The 21,913-nt window shown below is 47.7% G+C and overlaps 1 protein-coding gene across 5 annotated transcripts in view; it reads right to left on the bottom strand.

Annotated features, from left to right (window-relative positions):
• LOC135897418 (neural cell adhesion molecule 2-like) overlaps nucleotides 1-21,913 on the bottom strand; it is a 551,631-nt gene that overhangs the window by 116,508 nt on the left and 413,210 nt on the right. The window lies entirely within an intron of this gene.

Raw genomic sequence — 21,913 nt, 5'->3', positions numbered from 1 at the left:
AGATAGATAGATAGATAGATAGATAGATAGATAGATAGATAGATAGATAGATAGATAGAAGGATGCATAGAAAGGCAGGGAGGTTAACCAGAGGTAGTTGCGGTTGGCTACCCTGCACGGGGCGAAGGAGTGGGGTGTTTGATACAAGAACAACGGGTAAGTCCGTCGCTAGGCTTCCTGGTAGGCGCAACACACGAAGTGGCCTCATAAGCGCTCCATCGTCGGACCGCTGACCATCGCGGACACTTGCTGGTGATTTCGCGTGTATAGTGTGTTGTTCCCTTTTACTTTCAGGTAGAGAGAGAGAAACAGAAGAAAGGGGAAAGTCAGGGAGTTTAACCAGATGGGAAGGTCCGGTTTGCTACCCTATACGCTGGTAGGTGCGTAACGTAGTTTATGTTAAGCCGCGCCTTAAGCGTTTGCCGATAACTCGGAACTTTTCACCTTAACGGATTGCTTACCCGAGGGGTGACGCGACTGGCAAGACGAACAGTTCCGTCTCTTTAAGAAAGCCCAAAGCAAACTGCCAAACAGTAACTTATAAACATCTATCTCAGGAACGCACGTGTCTTGGTGCCTGCCTTCCGCCTCGCTCAACTTAAAAAACCGGTGCAAGTGACAAGAAGCGCTGCGTCAGCGACTGCAGGGCAAATCCTCTTGTTACCGCCCGCGGTCAAGCAAACTGAGAAGCGGAGTTCAAATTTCTTTACAAGGGATTTATATTATTATTATTTATTATTTTTATATGGTATTTAGGAGATGTAACCTTTAATTGGCGCCGGCTATTCCTTTTCACACAGGAATTTAAAAAAAGAATAAATCCTAACAAAAATAGTGAAATCATAACACAAATTCCGGTAACATAAGTACTTTAATGTCACACTATAACTGAAAGACAACTCCAAATCAGAATAGAATAACATGAAGTCCAGCCACGTAAGTAGACTAATACGACACTAAAACTGAAAGTCAGCTCAGAAACACAGCAACACAAAGTCAGGTCACATATGTGCACTAAAGTAAACAGAAAGCCCGGTCACTTAGGTAGACTAAAATGAGGGCACATAAGAAAACACGGATTAAATTCTTGGGAAGTTACAAAAAAACAAGGCATCGGATTGGCCAAAGACGGGTAAAAGAAAAAACATAAAATGCGCTATCACATTTAAACACTCTACTCAATACTTTGCAAGAATATTGCTCGCTTCTAGAAATCTATGACAAGTTTCCGAAACTGCCGAGCAGTCTCGGAAGCTTGTCCTCCTGAAACTATCAGTTTCACGTAAGCATGGTGCACGTAAATATACCCGCGTAGTATATTACACAAGTGTATATATATATATATATATATATATATATATATATATATATATATATATATATATATATATATATATATATATATATATATATATATATATATATATATATATATATATATATGTTTATTTCAAGGAGGGAGAGAGAGAAAGGCAAATGAAAGACAGGGAAGTTAACAAAGACAGTTAAGTTAGCAAAGGGATGCGATAGGTGAGACGGAGAAAAAGAATTACAAAAAATTAAACACACACACACGCACACGAACTGTTTCTATGGGCACTGTTACGCAGTGTCAGCGTGATTGGACGTCACACAGTGTACAGCCACAGTTTGTCACAAAGTCCTGTCTTTTAAGTACCGCAACAGCGCCTTCATTTGCGTAGGCCAGTATCCTTGGAAAGTGCCCTACATGAATGCAAAGAGAAAGGTACTATTATATGGAGAGCTGGAGAGATGCGGATCTTGCAAATAGTGCGTGCGTGCAACATCTCGTGTTCTCGCAAAGGCCGCGGCGTGGTGTGAAAGAAAATGTTTCGTCTTTTCCTCGAGTTTTTTTGGCGCTATGCTGTAAATCAGTGAATCAGTGGTAGCGCAATTTTTTTTTTGCCCTGAAGAACGGCGCCGAGGCAGAGCGTAACTGAATTCCAGGCTACGTGCCACCTGTAGCACCGCCACCACCAGCGGCATTATACAGGAGGGGTATCACCTTGTGCTAGAGGCGAAAATCTTGATATTGCATTCCTTCCGTACACGGCGAGCAGCAATGTTTAGCGGTGCTGCCGACAGTGGGAGCACAACCCAAATCAGAGGCGTGGCTCGGTGACGGGCGGCTGCCAGCCAGACAGCCGAGAACGGGATGCAGTTGCCGGTGTCGCTACTGCTGTTCGGCCCCAGGGTCATCAATATGCATGAAGCGGCCCCTCGCACGTATTTCGCGGCGTATGCTCAGTGTATCGCGTGATGGCACTTATTATCATGAAATGGGATGTGCAAGTTTCATAAGCCAGCGGGCGTACAATGTATGCTCATTACATTGGCATCGCGCATTTTCACCCCTATATCCTCACTCAGACTGTCTGGTGCGTCACGTCCACATGCGGTGCGCGCAGAGAAGTAATCATCTACATACGCGCGTATTCTACGTATGTCGCTCACGCGGTAGAGCCTCATGACAACAACCAACATGTCTGCCTGCATGTCAAAAAGAAGAGTGTGTCATTTACACTTATTGGAGCATACGTATCCCCGGCGGGTGACTTTGACGGCACAAGGCTTAAGGAAACATTGCTAGTTACTAATGGCCCTTGGGTTACCACAGGTGACTTTGACGCGCATCATCAGCTATGGGGAAGCACTAAAATTGACTCCATAGGCAGCAGTCTTGCCTCCTTTGCTGCCGACCATGATATTTGCTGTGTGAATGATAGCAGCTCTACATTTCGGCGAGGCACGACCCATAGTAGCTATTTGGACTTGACTTAGGGGTCACGGCGCTTCGCTTCGAGCGTCCAGTGGTTGACAGACATCGAGACCCATGGAAGTGACCATATTCCAACATACATAAAGATTAGTGGAGTTGGGTAATGCTTCTCTACTGTCTTTCGTAGTTGATTGGTTAAGGTTTAAGGAGCATGTGGATGACGCATGTAGGGAAGGCCTTTCACACAGTATAGAAGATGCAATCGCAGAAGCAATGAAAGCCTTCATCTGCTCGCTTACAAGGTCAGCAAGCCGAACAGATTTCTATATAGAACTGGAGAAGTTGTGTGCGACACGCTGACAGGCAGAACGAATGTACTGGCGCACGAAGTCCGTTCTAGACCTGAGGGCTTCACGACGCATACAAAAAAAAAATCCAGCGTCATATGGATAAATTGGAAGATAAGCAATGGAAATCATTCTGCCAGTTGCTTGATCCACGAAGATCGCTCACGCACATATGGAGAACGGCTAGGGGTCTTCGCTCATCGCCGCATCAAAGGAGGCCCTTTGCTGCTCTGGCCCTCCACCAATGACGCTCGCAGCTTGAAGTGGCTGAAGAATTCTGTGCGCGGGTTGCTGGGTCCGAGGTCGTCACTATTGACGGAGCACTGAATGACATCCCTGAGGCATGTGTACCAGAAATGAACGTGCTCTTTTCACTCGAAGAGCTCGACGCTGCGTTGGCGACTTGCAGGCGTTCTTCGTCACCAAGACCAAATGGCATCACGTACGGTGGCCTTTTTTTTGGACATGACGCACGTGCTGAGCTGCTCAACTACCACAATGAGTCTTGGTACAACGGCGTCGTTCCTAAGCAATGGAAATCGAGCCACTTGATCCCCATTTTGGAACCTGGAAAGTCTCCACTTGATTTATCATCATATCGTCCGATTACGATTTCGAGCTGCGTCGGCAAAATGATGGCAAGAATAATATTTGATCGCTTGGAATGGTAAGTCGAGCGATTCAAGATCTATCCGGACGCCATGGCGGGCTTTCGTCAAGGTGGCTCGTCTACCGACAACGTTATTGACCTCGTTACCTGAGTCCAAGAACCAAAAAGCCTCAAGCGCCTAACAGTGGCACTTTTTTTTCTATGTCAAAGGAGCATACGATAACTTCGCCCATGAAGCCATACTGAACTCCCTCGAGGCTGTGGGAGTTGGTAGCCAGATGTATCAATGAATTCGGAACCCTTCAATTGAGAGCTCTACCACATCTACCATGGCGTTCCACAGGGTGGAGTGTTGAGCCCCATATTGAACCTCGTTCTGGTAGGACTTGCGGAGTACCTACCGCGGACAGTTCATGCCTCAGTATACGGCGACGACATTTGCATTAGGGCCTCTGCGGTGACTCGCCCACAGATGCGGGCCAGGCTTCAGGGGGCGGCAACCATGACGGCGTCTTACCTCCGAGAACAAGGCCTCAGTGTGTCTACCGAAAAGTGTACATTGGTTGGCTTTACGCGCAAACAAATGTAATTTTATCCCGTTTCAATCAACGGTCAAGTTGTGTCCTATGTTAAGACGCATCACTTTCTGGGTGTCATCATGGACCGCAACCTCTCGTGGAGCCCTCACTGCGTCTATCCGAAGAAGTTAATTGCCATTGCTCAGGTCTTCAAATGTATGTGCGTGAAAAACTGGGGTACGTCAGTTCATTATAAGCTGCATCTGTACAGGGTACTGTTCCTGGGACTCCTACGTTGCAGTCAACCAGTTTTGTCAAACACGTGCAATACGCACATTCGCGCTCTGGAGAACATACAAGGTTAAGCCCCACGCACGTGTTTAGGGCTGCCTCAGTGTACCTCAACAACAGCAACGATTGCCATCACGAGAGACCATATGATCCAGACACACGTAGCTGTTGACTCTCTCAGAACGCACATTCGCCATCTGTCAAGGATCCCCGACCATCGCTTAGCCTCCCTACCAGCTGAAAGACCTCAAGCGACCTTTTGAAGAGTGATTAGCGCACATCAAGAGTGCATACCGTCATGTTTTACACCGGCAGCGAAGCCTTCATCTCCCCTGTGCTGCCTGCGACAGCCTCAAGTGAATTTCGCTAATCCCAGAATTACACAGAAGGCCAATCATCCATCGCCGGCTCTGAAGAAACTGATGCTTCTATAGATATCAGCACCAGAGATATCATGGCTGCATACATATGCAGGGTGTTTAAGCGAACTTTATCCAGAGTTTAAAAGTATGCCGATGCACTTTAAGACGACGCGACCAAATAGATGTTGCTCATTTTTTTATGTAGTATGTCCCACTATTTGTATATTTTGCTTAATTAGATAATTAGTCAAGATTAATTAACGAACTTGTGAAGCAACGAAGCTAAGAAAAAATTCGAATTATGAAGTTGCAGAGACGCTAAGTTCGTTTGTACGCGGACAGTTTGGGAGTACTGCAATGACGGCGCGCAAGCGGGTATGTCACATGGTATTTTTTTGTATTTCCCGGACATCCGCAGTAAGCTGAAAAAAAAAATTATGGAGTTTTACGTGCCAAAACCACTTTCTGATTATGAGGCACGCCGTAGTGGAGGACTCCGGAAATTTCGACCACTTGGGGTTCTTTAACATGCACCTAAATTTAAGTACACGGGTGTTTTCGCATTTCGCCGCCATCGGAATGCGGCCGCCGTGGCCTGGTTCGATCCCGCGACCTCGTGCTCAGCAGCCTAACACCATAGCCACTGAGCAACCCCGGCGGGTAGTAAGCTGAAAAACACTAATACTTAATAGATAGAAAGTTAGAAACTGTCTAATCGGGTGTGTTGCAAAGCGCTCTACAACTTTCTAAATAGAATTTCTTGCCTAACTTCGTTGTTTCAGAAGTTAGTTAATTAATCTTGACTAACTATCTAATTAAGCGAGACAGAAAAATAGCGCGAAACACTACATAACAAAGTGAGCAACATGCATTTTGTCGCGTCGTCTTAGAGTGCATCGGCATATTTTTAAACTATCGCTAAAGCTAACTGAAACACCCTGTATATACCGACCGTTCGACCTCACCTACCAGCTCAATTGCCGCTTTCGTTGTTCCAGCTAAGCAGGTTACAGTTAAATTCAAATTGTCACACATGACTACATCTGCGTCGGCAGAACTTTCAGCTCTCCATGCCGCTATGACGTGCGTCACCGAAGAGCCGGCACAGAAATGGGTCATATTCTGTGACTCTAAGGCAGCTCTTCACAGTATCAAGTCTGCCTTACATCACAGAACTTACGAGCAGATTATATCCGACATCAGGGAAGTACACCATCATGATCTCAACACAGGGCAAAACATAATCTTGCAGTGGATTGCTGCTCACTGTGGCATCGCCGGCAACGACTTTGCTGACAGGGCTGCCCGGTCTGCCCACGAAGACACCCAGACGCGTCCGATACCTTTGGCGAGGACGGACACTGCCAGGGAACTTTGTCTGCTTGCACGCACGAAGTTGCAAGTTTTCTGGAGTTCAAGAGCCTTCAACTTCCGATTGCATAAGTTGGACCCCTTGATGCGGCTACAACTGCTATCTAGCCTTTCCCGCGGCGAAACAATCTTGCTGTGCCGTTTGTGGCTGCACAGTGGCGTTCACGAACGCTTGCTCCTATCGTATGAGAATGGCCGAGAGCCCGATGTGCGACTTTTGTAGGTGCGAGGAAACCATCGAGCCCCTATTATGTATCTTTTCTCGCTACGAGGTACAGCGCCTCTCTTGCACGACTTTAAACCGACTGGTCTGGAGACCGTTCTCGGAGCCAAAGATGTGGTCCCACCCGTCACTGGCACAAAAAGAGATTCGTGCACTAGTACACTGCTTGAAGTGCACCGGTTTAAGAGACCGCTTATAGTGTCCCTGTGCATGATCCCACGTGCACTCAGTGCCTCTTTCTCTCTTTTTATTCACCCTTTCCCTTAGCCCCAGCGTTGGGTAGCAAACCAGGCGCTCGTCTGGTTGACCTTCCTTCCTTTCCTCTCCTTGCGCTCTCTCTCTCTCTCTTTACATCGACAATTAGTGAACTCGCTACCCGTCCTTGGAACGTTTCAATGGGAATAACCTTGTTTGTTTCTCCCAGGTTACTGACCTTCTCTGTATGCTTCAGTCCCAAACCTATGCATGCAACCAAAGGGTTAGCGAAATTTTTGTGTACATAAGCCAGACTGTCGGTCAGACTAAGAAAATATATGTATGGGGAAGATAACGAAAGATAGTGCAACAAATGTGTGAAATTACTTGTTGGCAAATAGAGAGAAAGCGAAAAGAAAAGTACGGAATTGCCTCAATAGTTTCGAAATTCTTAAAATCTGTCCATTTCCATTTCTCATTTGAACTGAAGCGTTTAGGGAATATTGTTCAGCTTCGTTGTTCATGAGAATCGATTAAAGGGTGTAAATTCTACAATTCTTTATCAATATATACTCAGTGCTAAAAATATTTGATCCGACAGTCATTCATGAGTGCCAGATAGTCTGCGTATTGCGAGTCATTTCGCAAGGCCTGCTGAAAACAAAAAAGTAAAGGTTTCGTAAGCCTGATGCTAAAAAAAATGTTTATATAGAAGAGACAGAGAGGGAGAATAGTGAGGTATCTCAATTTTAGAAGTCACTTGTGAGCAATTCGTAGAAATTGCCTTTTCATGAATGATTGCCGAGACTATACTTCTTGTTATCTGCCTTGATGGACTGTGTCGTATTGTGCTCTTTTACTTCGCTATCCTCTATTCATTCCAGCCGATACATCAAACCGAGAACCGCTAGCCATGTTGTGTACTGGCACTTACCAGTAAAAACGCGGTACATCCGAAGTTTAATATTCCAAGAACCAATAATAAACGTATAAATAAATAAATAAATAAATAAATAAATAAATAAATAAATAAATAAATAAATAGATAAATAAATAAATCGAGAAGACGTATTTTAGAAAAAAATAACACAAGAGAAGAAAAGGGAAGTCTATTTGATCACTTTAGATGAGGTGAAAGATCGGCAATACATTCCAGCGTTCTCCCACGTGTCTCTTTTTTTTTCGTCTTTTGAGTGGTTGATGTTTCAACCCTTTGGCTGCGATTGCAGTTGGATGCCAGACGCAGCCCTCTCTTGAGGCTGAACTTGCTGGCCCTCGAAATAAAACCGCACGGATGTGAAATGAACTCTGGCAGACTTGTCGTGCGCCGAGCACAACGGCAATAATGCTTTTGGCGAATGAACCTGATGCAACGCGTAAGCGGCTCAAGCAGAAAATGCACGGTCCCCGGAGCGAGCGATGGGGAAAGGGAACGTTCGGAGCCATTATTCAAAGGCCCGCGCTCTGGTGCGGGACACTGAAGCCGGGCACGCATCGCGCGGCATTTGTTTTCGATCAGAAGTAGCTGAAAATCTCTTAGGCGCGGCTTGGGCGGCCGTGCGCGATTTGGAGTCACTTGGAGCCGTAATGATCTTCAGAGACGACGCGCAAGAGCAGCGGGGCCGGGGCTTGCGCCCTTCCGCTCAGCCCCGCGACCGCGCCGCATCGCGGCCGTTCCCACTGCAGCGGCGCCGTCCATCATGCCGCTGGGGAAAATTGCGCCGCTCGAGACGCGGCGGCCAAGGCAACTGGAACAAATCTTCCGGCGCCCCGACTCTAGAGAATTTCTCTCGACCGTACGTGATTGCGTTTTAGGGGGTATTAATCTTTATTCGTGGCCTATACGCTGTGCGTGCTTGTTTGTCTTTCCTGGGCCCCACAACAGCAGGCCCGGGCTCTCCGTCTGCTTGGCGATTTATGAACTCCGGGCAATGAGGCCAGGAAGCTGGTGTATACACTTAACATGTGGGCTTGTTGCACGGGGAGCGAGCTGCGCCGGTAGCCGCGCGCGAGTCGGCTCTGCTGGCGTTCCCCCCCCCCCCCCCCCCCCCCCCCCCCCCACAAGCTGTGCTCGCTGCCGTCTGGCGCCTCCGGGGACCGCCGCCGTGCGTTGTGGCTCGGGAGGCTCGGAACGCGCCTGTCGGCTCTCCGGAGACGCGCCGAGGTGAAGGCGGCGCGTCTCTTAGACTAAGACTCTTATCAGTTCCTGGGTATACCGGGGAAGGTGCCCTCGGTTCTTCGAGTAACGCCGCAGATGTGCGTTCGTGGCGCCTGCGCTACTGCCGTGCCCAAGTGCTCGTTGCTTGTTCCCCAGATGAGACACTCCAGCCCCGCTCTCTGATACAGTAGTCAGCCTCGTTCTGGCGGAAGTTTCGCAAGTTTTCACATATTTCACAGCAATGCCTTTGCACACTGTCTCGCAGTGTCTCACATGTGCGCCTTCATGCCTTCACAGTGCGTTCACGTGCGCGTCTATGCCAATGTAGCTCCCTAAAAGGTGTTTTGGCCGAGATCCTTTGCACAACAAGAGGCTGTGTGACAGAGTTGCCCCACAGCACAAATGTCATAGCTTGGTTTATTCTTCCCTCGAAAATTTCAGAGCAGTTCCTGGAAGCCGCACTTGGCGAATAGCGCTTGCGCTTACTGACCCTCCTGCGAGGTAGTTCTTAGCAACTCACAATCCGATGCTCGTAACTACGCGCGGGGGCGAATTTCCTCCAAAGCTCTCCGATTTCTAAGGAAAGCTGGTCGGCAGCAGTTCGATAGCACCGCGATCATGTGGTTCCCAGTGCACGTTGCCACTCCAACCGACGAGGGCCCCCCTAACTTGAACGAGGTAGCACACAGCTCTGCGCGAGAATTAACTGACCCGCCGCGCAGAATCGGAAACCGCCACTTCGAGTTCGGAACTCCTGGTTCGAGACACGTGAGAACGCTTGGTCAGATACAATGACATTGCCAAGCACTACCAGCTAGGCAGGCGGATATTGCCCTCACCTCACCCCAAACTGAAACGTCGCCAGGCAGTCGTCTGGCGACAACTGCAGACACAAACCTTCCCCACTCCGGTGTGACTGCAGCACATTTTCTCCGCACAGTACCCAAGTGCCCTTTGTAAGTTATGTCAGGCAATTAGAGCGACGCTCTCACACATGTTGTGGGAGTGTCGTGTTATATAAGCTAAAATGGCAGTAGCTCCGGAGGCTCCTGCGTCGAAGTGGGCCGCCGCTTTGCGCAGCTCCAACCTCAAGACGCAAGAGTGGGCTGTCCGGCAGGTCCGAGAGGTGGCGACGAGGCAAGGCCTTGAAGTCCCCCCATGGGAAACCTGAGCCCGGGTCGTTAAACTTTGCCGGATTTAAAATAAAGCTGTTTCCATCCATCCATGGCGAATGTAAAGTTGCAAGCACCGGCGCTCTCTTTGCCTCAAGTTAAGTACACTATGACGAGCGCTACCAGCAGCTAGTGTTACGGCATATGCGGGCTCCCGCAGAAGGAGCCACATACAGTGACTCTACTTGCATAAATAGGTATGGCTACCCAGTGGTCAGTGCGTGATGCAGTAATAATATATGCATGCATTCGGTATCTCTCACGCGCTTGCGCGTGCCTCGTCTATCGCACAGGACCATCCGAATGCTCATAACAAGAAGTTCCAGAGACACGCCGTCTGGGTAGTCGTCTCCTCTACAGTCGCTTGTGCATATTTGATAAACCGCTGTCAATGCTCATTGCCTACCCCGTTTCAACTCCTCTCGACGGACAGGCGTGTAGCCAAATGCTAACTCACAGTCGACATGAGCACTTTATCGCAGCGAGCAATATAGACTGCCTGTCCTGGTTTCAGCTACACGATCGGCGCGGTTATGTTTACATGCGGCAGCTTATTAGAAGAAATTGGCATCACAGTGACTTCGAAGTGCGTGTACCCTCACTCATAAGTGGCCCCTGATGTCCGAACGCCTCATTGTGCATGTGCGTGTATTTGTCAAACCTGACGACTCCGCACTATTCACCTTAGTATTCACTTTGCGAGCTGCCTTCATTACGCCGGCGCTGCTTGATGCGCACGTGACTGCCATCACCTGAAACGCGTCGTTCACATCTTGCCTTAAGCAAGATGGGAATTCACAAAACATTTTACGCTAGAATTGTAAGTAAGTGAAGATGTCAGCCAATTGCAATGTTAGACATGTCACTAGCAAATGCGGACGGGCATTGACAAGGATCATTGACGAACGAAAAGCTTTGTAAATTCAGCGCGTGGTATTGTTGTTTTTCACATCGCCAAATGTTTCGTTTGCAAAGTAAAATATTTTCTTTCTTTGAAGCGCACAGAACGCTCTCGCACTTCGCTAGGCGAGTGCGTTTCTTGAATGTCAATTTCTCTGCTTTCACGCATCCCACTGTGCACAGCATACGTTCAGGCACACGCTGTACTAAAGAGCGGCCACTGCTAACATAAAGACGGAGGAGAAGAGATCGTCGATTAGTTTTAGTAGTTTTGGGCTCTTAGTGAATTTTCTCTGCCGTTACAGTGGGAAAAGTCGCCCAGCAGAAGACGTGGCCGAGAGAGTCAACAGAGCTCCATGGACCCGCTTACGATGAAGCTTATAGATTCTCGACTGGCACTAGGCGCTTGCCGCTGCGCGCCTTCAGGTGTTCCACAGCGTCCAAGTAAATGCGGCATAGCCACGCGGTAACACACGTCGCATTATTTACGTACGTGCGTCACTTGCCGTCTTTCCCCCTGACACCTCCGCGAGAAGGGACAATAAAATAAATCAATGAATGCGACGAGAGCTCGCATCGAGTGGCTAAAGGAAGCGAAAGTCCGAGCCGGGTACCAAGATGCAATCGTCACCACGTCTCCGCTGTCGCGATACAGAGGCGGAAAAGCTGCCGCCTCCTTAGTGCGCTGAGAAGGGTTCAGGGAGAGGACGTCGGATCCAACGCGAGCGGAAGCCGCAGAGGTGCGCGCGCTGTCCGGCTAGTTGAAGGGCCGGCGACGTGGCATCCGCTGTCCCTTCCTTTCTGCGCTCCCTCTCACCCGAGCCATCCATCTCGCGCCCCGAGGAGATGACATATCTATCGCGGCTGCTTTCGGAAGCCCTTCGGACTTTTCTCCCGTCCCCCGCCGCAATATAGGCGCGCGCATCTCTCAATTCAGGACGCCGAGCTGCCTCTTGCCTGACCGTGTGTGTGCGTGCGCGCTGCGACGACCAGGGTACACAGACACGCTAGCGCGAGTAACGCGCTGAAGGAGGGGGGGGGGGTAAGATGGGAGAAAAAAAAACATAAAAGGCAGCAGGAGACGTGCGCAGTGTCGGAGCTCTCCCTCGAGGCTGCGCGCGTGTGCTCTCGAAAAAAAAAAGGACAGACAAGGGGAGGGGGGAAGTGCACCTCCGTGAGCCGGAATATTCGGCGGGAAGCGAGCTCGACGAATTGAAGGAGTACACCTATGCGTGCTATATATCTGGGTTAGGAGATGGGTTTTATTATACGCCCGGCGGGCTCCATTTCGGGAGGCCAACGGCGTCGGTAATACATGCGCCTGGCGGCGCCACGTGCCTGCTATATACTTCGCTTGCGAGAACTGCAGTGGCGCGCGGCCGCATAAAAGCTGCCCCGCTGGTCGCGCGGGTCACTCTCGACGCGAGTTGGTCGCGCCTAGCTGGAATGCGCGGCGGATTCCGCGCACGCGCGCGCACTACGTCCGCTCCCCCACGACCACTTCATTTTTTCCCGAAAAGTGCTTGCAGGGAAGCCACAGAACGTCGACTTAAGCGTTTTTTCTTTTTCCTCGTGTGTCGTTCACCCACGAGCTTCGCGCGCGAACAGCAGCGCAAGTGGGCAAATGATCCGGAAGCTGGCGCTAAGCCCGTGTGGTCAGGACGAGCATACGAGCATGCGCTCGTCGTGTCCACAGAGAGGAACACTGACTGGCTTCCTTTTCTTAAGCCAACAAACCTCAGTGACGCGCAGCAGGGTTTCAGTAGTGTACTTAACTGAACTAAATCTTCTCTGAGTCCGTATATATGTCTAGATATTTTCTTTAAGAGCGCTTATGTACACCCTGTAAGAGTACTTAAGAGGAAGAGGTCCGGACACCGACCAATGTAGTTTAAAATATATATTTATGTTGCGGCTCCCCCCTCCCCCCCACATCCCCTGGGAGCCTTATTCACAATACGCACCAAGTGTAATTGTGATTGTGAATGATTGTGAACAAGGCTCCCGTGCGGAAACGTAAATATGAATTTTAAACCATTTTGGTCGGTGTCCGGACCTCTTCCTTTTAAGTATGCATCATCCTGACCAGACAGGCTTCCGTCATAATCTCGACTTCACCCTGTGAGAGCAGCGGCCATAGAGTGGCTACGCTCGTACACGGCATATTCTACGTCCCGAGCATAATTCTTTATCGCAGCCTGCAAGCGCTAATATAAAGCCAGCATTCAAGAATCTGGGCTCGAATATTCACAAAGCTTTTCGTTCATAAGTGGTCTTTGCCATTGGCCGGCGGTCTCTTCTAATAATATGTCCAGCATCGGGATTGGCTAGGATTTGATCTTACGAACAATTCCAGCGTAAGAAAATTTTGTGAATACGGGCCCTGCTCATTAGTTACACCGAGCTTTAAGAACAGGCGCTGGTCAATGGTGAATTAGCCAAGACGACTTGCCAATGACAGCCAAACCTAAGAAACGTGTTACGCTGTGGATTGGGTCCCATTAACCATTTTGATCACTGTGACAACAGCGAAGGCATTGGCCCTCACAAATGCAGACCACATTAGTGCGATCAAAAACATTGTCGTTTTAACGTAGTCCCGTTTCTGCACGTGTGTTTTTCACATAAAAGCATATAGCTCCATTTCTCTGTCAGGTAGGGTTGATACACTGAAGAAACAAGGGCCGGTATTTTGTAGCGATGCCTTTTCCGATTCTATGCTTTTTCAGGCTTTTCGCGCTTGGCCAGCGGTCAGAGCGATGGTCTGCCCACATTATCAACGGTATCAGGCGGCCGTCTGTGGTGGATGATAAGAATAGCATAGAATAAGGCGTAAGGTATCGCTACAAAATAGCGGCCAAGCTCACTATCAAGTGGGAGCCAAAAACTCTTCCGTGCACACATGACAGTCTTTTAGCTGCACGTGTTATCCATTTCCCTCTTGGAAGTTGTGCACGAAGTCGCTAGCTTCTTTTTTTTCCCCTTTTGCATCTATGTGTATGCGTGTGTGTGTGTTTCGATAAACGCCCTTCTGTGAAAGTCTTTGGAATTTGCACACGAGATTTCTGCAAAAGCATTGCCTAGGAGGCTTAGCTCATATACCACTCTGTTTGCATAAAAGCACATGCAGAAAATTTGACTTTCATTTTTGTACAAGCGAGCACGAGTAAATAGACGTGCCATAGGACTTGCATGGACACGTGGTAACACGTTTCCAGCCAGTGGAGTAAACAGTGACACTTAAAAGCCAAACGTATTGCTGGCATCCATTTCATCAGCGCCATGCCCTCGAGCTGACAGCGAAAGAATTCTTCCAAAGCATCGCCACTACACGAGGAACGATGCTGAAGAAGGCAATGGCATTCGAGTGCAAGTCGCTGTCGCAAATTTGAGAGTGCATCCACTTCTCTTAGACATTTCTTTACAACTTGAATGACATCAGAAAAAAAAAACACAGGGATAAACAAAAAAGGTAGACTGAACCTTAAAAGGGGACTAAAAATAAACAAACAAAATTTCCAAATAGAGAAGAGACATAAAGAACAGAAGGGCGGAAAGGGTGGCGTGAGATCGCTAGAGCGGCTGTCAGAAATTTCAGGGGTCGTCTCCCGGCATACCCTAGCGCTCTCGAGCAAGCTGTCTTTTCGGGACTTCATTTCGCCGCGAATGCACGCCTAGTAGATATCTGTGGCACGCTTTTTTCCCCATAGCAAGAAGAAACACGCAAATGTGAGGGTGAAACTTGCACGTGCGCAGACACACAAAGTGCATTTGGAATAAGGAGTACAAGACTCCAACTGGAGCTCTTTCTTTTGTCGTAAGTCTTAGTTCTGGCATACTATCCTTTATTCGTATGTTAATTTTATTAGGACATTAACAATACAACTCTCGACTCATGTCTTACCTAACTTGATATATGTGTGCGTGTGTGTGTGTGTGTGTGTGTGTGTGTGCGTGTGCGTGTGCGTGTGCGTGTGCGTGTGCGTGCGTGTGTGTGTGTGTGTGTGTGTGTGTGTGTGTGTGTGTGTGTGTGTGTGTGCGCGCGCGTGTGAGATTTTCCGTATTTTGGCTGAACGTTAGCATTCATGTTGTTGTTTTTGTTTCTTTTGCTTCTATGTTACAAGACATGGCTGCAGCTTTGAGGAAGACGAAACACGAAATGAGGATGACGCACACTGGACCAGCGCCGGCCAGGTGCATTATCGCGTTTGTGTTTCGTCTTCGTCAAGGCTGTAAGCCATCTCGATGCCATCAACTAATGACATGACAGCTGTTGCAGTTTTGATTTCTGGCTCTGCTGAAAGACTAATGACAAACACACACACACACACACACACACACACACACACACACACACACACACACACACACACACACACACACACACACACGCACACACGCACACACACACACACACACACACACACGCACACGCAGGCACGCACGCACAACGTGACGAAAGCAGCAAGACGATGATGATGATGACGATAGCTTGACGGCGACCGGATGATTCCTGCTCCGGTCGTTCGACGCGAGTTTACGGCATGTAAATTGTTGTCGTTTTTTACGGCATGTAAAGCTAGGCACGAACGCTCTGATCAAGAAACGCCAATGTATGAAAGTCTCTAACCCTACAGCTAGAATAGAACTGGCGGAACTTTCGAAGTTAATCCACAAGTGTAAGACAGCTGACATAAGGAAGTATAATAAGGATAGAATTGAACATGCTCCCAGTAACGGAGGAAGCCTAAAAGCAGTGAAAAAGAAATTGGAAATTGGCAAGAATCAGATGTATGCGTTAAAAGACAAAGCCGGGAATATCATTACTAATATGGATGAGATCGTTCAAGTGGCTGAGGAGTTCTACAGAGATTTATACAGTACCAATGGCACCCACGACGATAATGGAAGAGAGAATACTCTAGAGGAATTTGAAATCCCACAAGTAACGCCGGAAGAAGTAAAGAAAGCCTTGGAAGCTATGCAAATGGGGAAGGCAGCTGGGGAGGATCAGGTAACAGCATATTTGTTGAAGGATGGCGGGCAGATTGTTCTAGAAAAACTGGCGACCCTGTATACGCAATGCCTCATGACTTCGAGCGTACCGGAATCTTGGAAAAACGCTAACATAATCCTAATCCATAAAAAAGGGGACGCCACAGACTTGAAAAATTATAGACCGATAAGCTTACTGTCCGCTGCCTACAAAGTATTTACTAAAGTAATTGCAAATAGAATCAGGAACACCTTAGATTTCCGTCAACCAAAGGACCACGCAGGATTCAGTAAAGGCTACTCAACAATCGACCATATTCACACTATCAATCAGGTGATAGAGAAATGTGCGGAATATAACCAACCCTTATATATAGCTTTCATTGATTACGAGAAAGCGTTTGATTCAGTCGTAACCTCAGCTGTCATGGAGGCATTGCGGAATCAGAGTGTAGACGAGCCGTATGTAAAAATACTGAAAGATATCTATAGCGGCTCCAAAGCCACCGTAGTCCTCCATAAAGAAAGCAACAAAATCCCAGTAAAGAAAGGCGTCAGGCAGGGAGATATGATCTCTCCAATGCTATTCACAGCGTGTTTACAGGAGGTATTCAGAGACCTGGATTGGGAAGATTTGCGGATAAGAGTTAATGGAGAATACCTTAGTAACTTGAGATTCGCTGATGATATTGCCTTGCTTTGTAACTCAGGAGACCAATTGCGATGCATGCTCACTGACATGGTGAGGCAAAGCAGAAGGGTGGGTCTGAAAATTAATATGCAGAAAACTAAAGTAATGTTTAACAGTCTCGGAAGAGAACAGCAGTTTACGATAGGTAGCGGGGCACTGGAAGTAGTAAGGGAATACATCTACTTAGGGCAGGTAGTGACCACGGATCCGGATCATGAGACTGAAATAACCAGAAGAATAAGAATGGGCTGGGGTGCGTTTGGCAGGCATTCTGAAATCATGAACAGCAGGTTGCCACTATCCCTCACGAGAAAAGTATATAACAGCTGTGTCTTACCAGTACTCACGTACGGGGCAGAAACCTGGAGGCTTACGTAAAGGGTTCTACTGAAATTGAGAACGACGCAACGAGCTATGGAAAGAAGTATGATAGGTGTAACGTTACGGGATAAGAAAAGAGCAGATTGTGTGAGGGAACAAACGCGAGTTAATGATATATTAGTTGAAATCAAGAAAAAGAAATGGGCATGGGCAGGACATGTAATGAGGAGGGAAGATAACCGATGGTCATTAAGTTTTACGGACTGGATTCCAAGGGAAGGGAAGCGTAGTAGAGGGCGGCAGAAAGTTAGGTGGGCAGATGAAATTAAGAAGTTTGCAGGGACAACAGGGCCACAATTAGTACATGACCGGGGTAGTTGGAGAAGTATGGGAGACGCATTTGTCCTGCAGTGGGCGTAACAAGGCTGATGATGATGATGATTAAATTGTTGGATTCTACATAATTGTAGGCACTGGACAGGCGTAAGTTAGGGGAACACGAATTGCGACGTCATCTTGGACTAAGTGTTATACAATTGTACGTACGTATGTCTATGTCATGCGATCTGTATTAAAATGACCATGAAATTTGCACTCCCGTGAAGAAACGTTAACACCTACTCCACCTGGGCCGATCATCAGTTAACGCGGTACAACGTCGCCCAGCATCTACGTAGCGGCAGCTGCCACGAGGAAACAATGCGATGAACTTGCATGCGATGCACGCGAAAGTCAAAGTGGCAATTTGGGTGAGTTGGCTGAGATGGTTGTGTAAGCATGCCTTCCTTCTCGTTATCCAACAAAGACATCGATTACCTGGAGAATACTGCGCATTGAAAGTGCGCATACAATGCTTTGTATATTAGCGCATGTTCTTTGACGAAATAAACGAGTTGTAAGTAGCGCTTCGTGTGCCCTGTGCCCCATTTCTATGCAAACAACATTTCGCAATTTACTGAAATTGTCGTGCATATTCTAGAGATTTCTAGGGCATAAGGAGAATCACCCGAGGGTTGCCTGTCTTGGATGACCTTGTCAATTCGAAACGCCTATAAAGCTTCCGGGTAATCAGCAGACACTTATTTTGACAAGACTGAAGGAAGACTAGATATTTGGTTCCGTCCATCTTGCCAAAAGTAAGTGTCCGCTGATTTCCGGGAAAGTATGAACCAAATAGCTCAGCTGAGAACAGTTGCACTTATAAAGCGTGATACACCATGAGCATGATGGATGTGGTGTTTGTTATTGCTGATGTTGGTGAATAGGCAACAAAGAGAAATGAAAAGCGAGTGCAGCATAATGGCTACAGTATTGGGCTGTTATGCTGGGAGGCAGTGGTTCGATTTCATCATGGGACATTTGAATTTATTCTTTACTTAAGAGGCCCGTAACGAGGTGAGATAGAAAGCTAGTGCCCTTGGAAGAGCCAAACAACGCGTCCCCCACAAGAGGAGGAGAGGCAAGGGCTGCGTTTTGGTGGCGTATGCATCGACAGTTCTCTCTGTATTCGCTAGGCACCAGCGCGATCACAGTTTCGTCTTACAATCAGGATGAATGGACTCGCAGTTACCACGCTCCTCAATTTCGCTAGTCGTGGGTGCCGCAGCCTAAGATGTGCTTCGCTGCAACTATTTTCCTTATTACGTACGGTCGAGGTTCTTAATCAAAACGTCTTCACGCACGCCGTCTCAAGTGTTTCTTAATGCGAACCAGCTGCACAGGGGCGAGAAACTGCGTTTTCGTTTCTGCAGCTCGCTTCGCGGCTCCGGTTTGAACAAACCATACCTCTAAGCTTTTGTTATAGTGCCTAGTATAGCCATCCTGTTGCACCAAACATTCAGCGGATCAGAGCAACATAATTCTGAATTTTATCTCTGTTCGCGCATATATGCCTCGCATAGCCGCTTACGGTGGTTATTATTTCGAGCTCTTTGAATACAAACTGGTGCTCAGGAGAAAATCTGTGGTTCATTGCCAATACGGCGGGGGAAGTGTTACAGATGATAGCCACGCAATTTCGACATCTTTCAGAGCTGCTGTTGCATTCCGTTGATAATGTATGCTACTCCAATATTCGACGCTGAAATCGTCATAAGCGCCCAGCGCTCTCCGCATGCAACTTACTTTGCGTGCCTGGGCGGCGCATCTTGCCGCTGCTCGAAACACTGCGCTATTCTACGCACTCACGATTTCCTACCATATTTACGAACACGTTCTTATGCTGGAACTGTTCGTAAGAGCCGTTGACAGTTAACGGTGATGTCGGATATATGATTAGCGAAACCGGTCGACCAATGACAGTGAACACTTACGAACAAACTTTTTTGTGAATTCATCCTCCGGTTTCTTCGTCAGGTGTTACACCGCTAGTGGTTATGGGCGTGTAACACTAAACGGAAGCAGTTTTCAGGGTTAGGATCTACAAGACTCTTCTATCGAAGCGTTCTTTACCATTGGCCGGCCGCCTTCACTAATCGCAGGTTGGGCCTCAGAATTGGCTGAAATTTTCTCTTGAGGACACCTAGCGTAAAAAAATTTTGGAAATACTGGCGCTGATGCTGTAACGTTGTGTACGTCGACGCTGAGTCGGCCCGAAGATGACAATAGCTGACCTCTTACCCTATATACGCCAGCCAATCGTGATATGGAACATATTATCAATACTGAGTACTAAATATATGAAAGCTTTTTGCGAATATGAAATCTGGGGCCGAATTCACAAACATTTGTGCTCGTAAAGGCTTTTCGCCATTGTCCAGCCACCTTTGTTAATAATGCTGTTACGGGGTTAAAAACAGACAGACATATATTTACAGGATATTTACAACAATCGTAGCGGCTGACAAGATGGCAGACAGCGCGCGAAGTCCAGAGCGTCGTCTTCTTCCGACCAAGCTGACAACGTCTTCTTCGTCAGCCTGTCACAATATGTTGAACAAGACGATTCGCTGGCGTTTGCTTTTACTAGCAATTCTATCATATGGACTTCTTAGCACTGCTCGTAAGACCAATCGCTGGTCTGCTGGCGACCAATCGTTTTGTTGGGCATATTATTAACAAAGGCAGTCAGCGAATGGCAATCGGTCCTTACGAGTAAAAGGCCTGGTGAATTTCACAAGACTTTTCATTCGTAAGAGCTGTTTGCTTCCATTGGCCGACCGCCTTCACTAATATGCCCAACATAGTGATGGTTGGGATCTGTTCTTACGAACAAGTCAAGCATAAGGACAGTTTTGTTTATGGCGGCCCTGATTCTTTAATTTATTCTTAATTGCTGCGTGACCATCTTTGTCACATATAACAATAGCCCTAGCGTTCAGAATGAATGAGGTTCCCCGTCTAACAGAGAAGCCTATCCATCATCTGTGAATAACGTGGACCGCGGGTGAGTATAATGAAGAGAGAGCACGACTGCTTGCAATAAATTTGTACTTGTAAATTGTTCTTGCACAATTTTGCATTTGTAAATTCGTAAATAATTTGAAACGCTGTTTTTCCAATGTGTTCAATAACTGCTTAGCGAGGTATGTTGAAAACCAACGCCAAAGTAGCCAGCAACTGGCCAGATTGTGTGCACGCGCGCACGCACCCACGCAAGCACGCAGATTGAGAAAGAGCGAGAGAGACAAAAAGGACGAAAATATGCACTTCCCTCTGTGTTGCTCTGTCTGCGTGTGTCTGTTCGTGCCATTCACCGCTGTGCTACTCCACAAATTGCTTTCTACACTAAAACAAAGACAGGAGTGCACACTGTGGCTGTCCCAATTCTTGTTTAGTGATAGGTTCTGGGTAGTTTCGTGCGACTATGCGCCCCTGTGGTATCGGTAAATCACGCACCCTAACTAAAAGTTCGAAGCGCTTCACAGACAGGGAAGCTTTATTCGGCGCGGTTCGCCACCGCCTAATGCCGGTGTTGTCTCTCTCTGTAGCAGTGGAGACTCTAATTGCAACACGGTATGATTGGTTCATGCCGGGAAAGCCAGGTACCAAATCCTTGCGACTGTATGTTGTCTGCACTCTCGCTTACTGTCTTTATAGTTTTTGTGACGAGAGAGAGAGAGGGGGAGAGAGAGGGGGGGGGAGAGAGAGAGAGAGAGAGAGAGAGAGAGAGAGAGAGAGAAAATGGAGGCGAAAGGTGTACAAGAACACAAAGTCCCCTTTGTTAGTCTACATTGAGAGAAGCGGAAAGGGGGTGTAGAACGCCAAGAAGGAAATATAAAATCAGACATTGAGCACACAAAGCAGTCCAGAGCACACGTCCACATCACACGATCTCATCGCGCAATTGTAGTTAACACCAATGAGAGCTATTGCCCATTTGTACAAGTTTATTGCCCTCAAGAATCATAACAACACACTTGTCGCCCTCTGCTACAACGGCTACTGAGGTCAGCATTTCAACAGTTCTGGAAGCAACTGCTCTTTAAGGCAGGCCAGCGTCCTCGGGAACAATCCCATCTGTACACTGCATCGATGTCAGTCAGAAAGAACGTGTTCTAGGGTGTCACCGCAACCACAGTCAACACACGCTGCGTTGTCGGCCACTCAATTATCGAAGGCCGAGGATTTCGTAATGGGTACTCCCAGCCTCAGCCAACAAAAATGCGTGCCCCGGACGCCTTAAACGAGATGGCAAAGTGGAGCGAAGAGCTCGGGTAGTGCATGCAGTCGGTATTGTGTGAAACTTTACGTGTTCCTCAAGGTTGTGGAATGTGCTAATTGCGGTACTTGCCGCAAGGAAACTGTCAAGAGCCTTTCTTACAACGGTACTTTTCAACAAGCAAACCATAAGTTGGTTGGAGGAAACAGGGGCTCTTATCGGACTCACTGCTTAAATTTCATATAGCTCTTGCTCACCAGACCTTAGCCTGCTCATTGCATGTAATGGACGGTCTATCTGAGTCTCCAGACGGAATTCTAAGTAACAGAATTGCTCGCAGTCTAAGAATACGCGCTGGGACGCTACAACGTAAAAATATTCCAAACCTTTCTATTCCGATTCTGCAATCAGCCCTCCGC

This window comes from Dermacentor albipictus, chromosome 1 (genome assembly GCF_038994185.2).
Source record: "Dermacentor albipictus isolate Rhodes 1998 colony chromosome 1, USDA_Dalb.pri_finalv2, whole genome shotgun sequence".
Classification (NCBI taxonomy): Eukaryota; Metazoa; Arthropoda; class Arachnida; order Ixodida; family Ixodidae; genus Dermacentor; species Dermacentor albipictus.
Note: the sequence above shows the minus strand (reverse complement) of the source record. Positions and strands in the feature narration are given on the sequence as shown.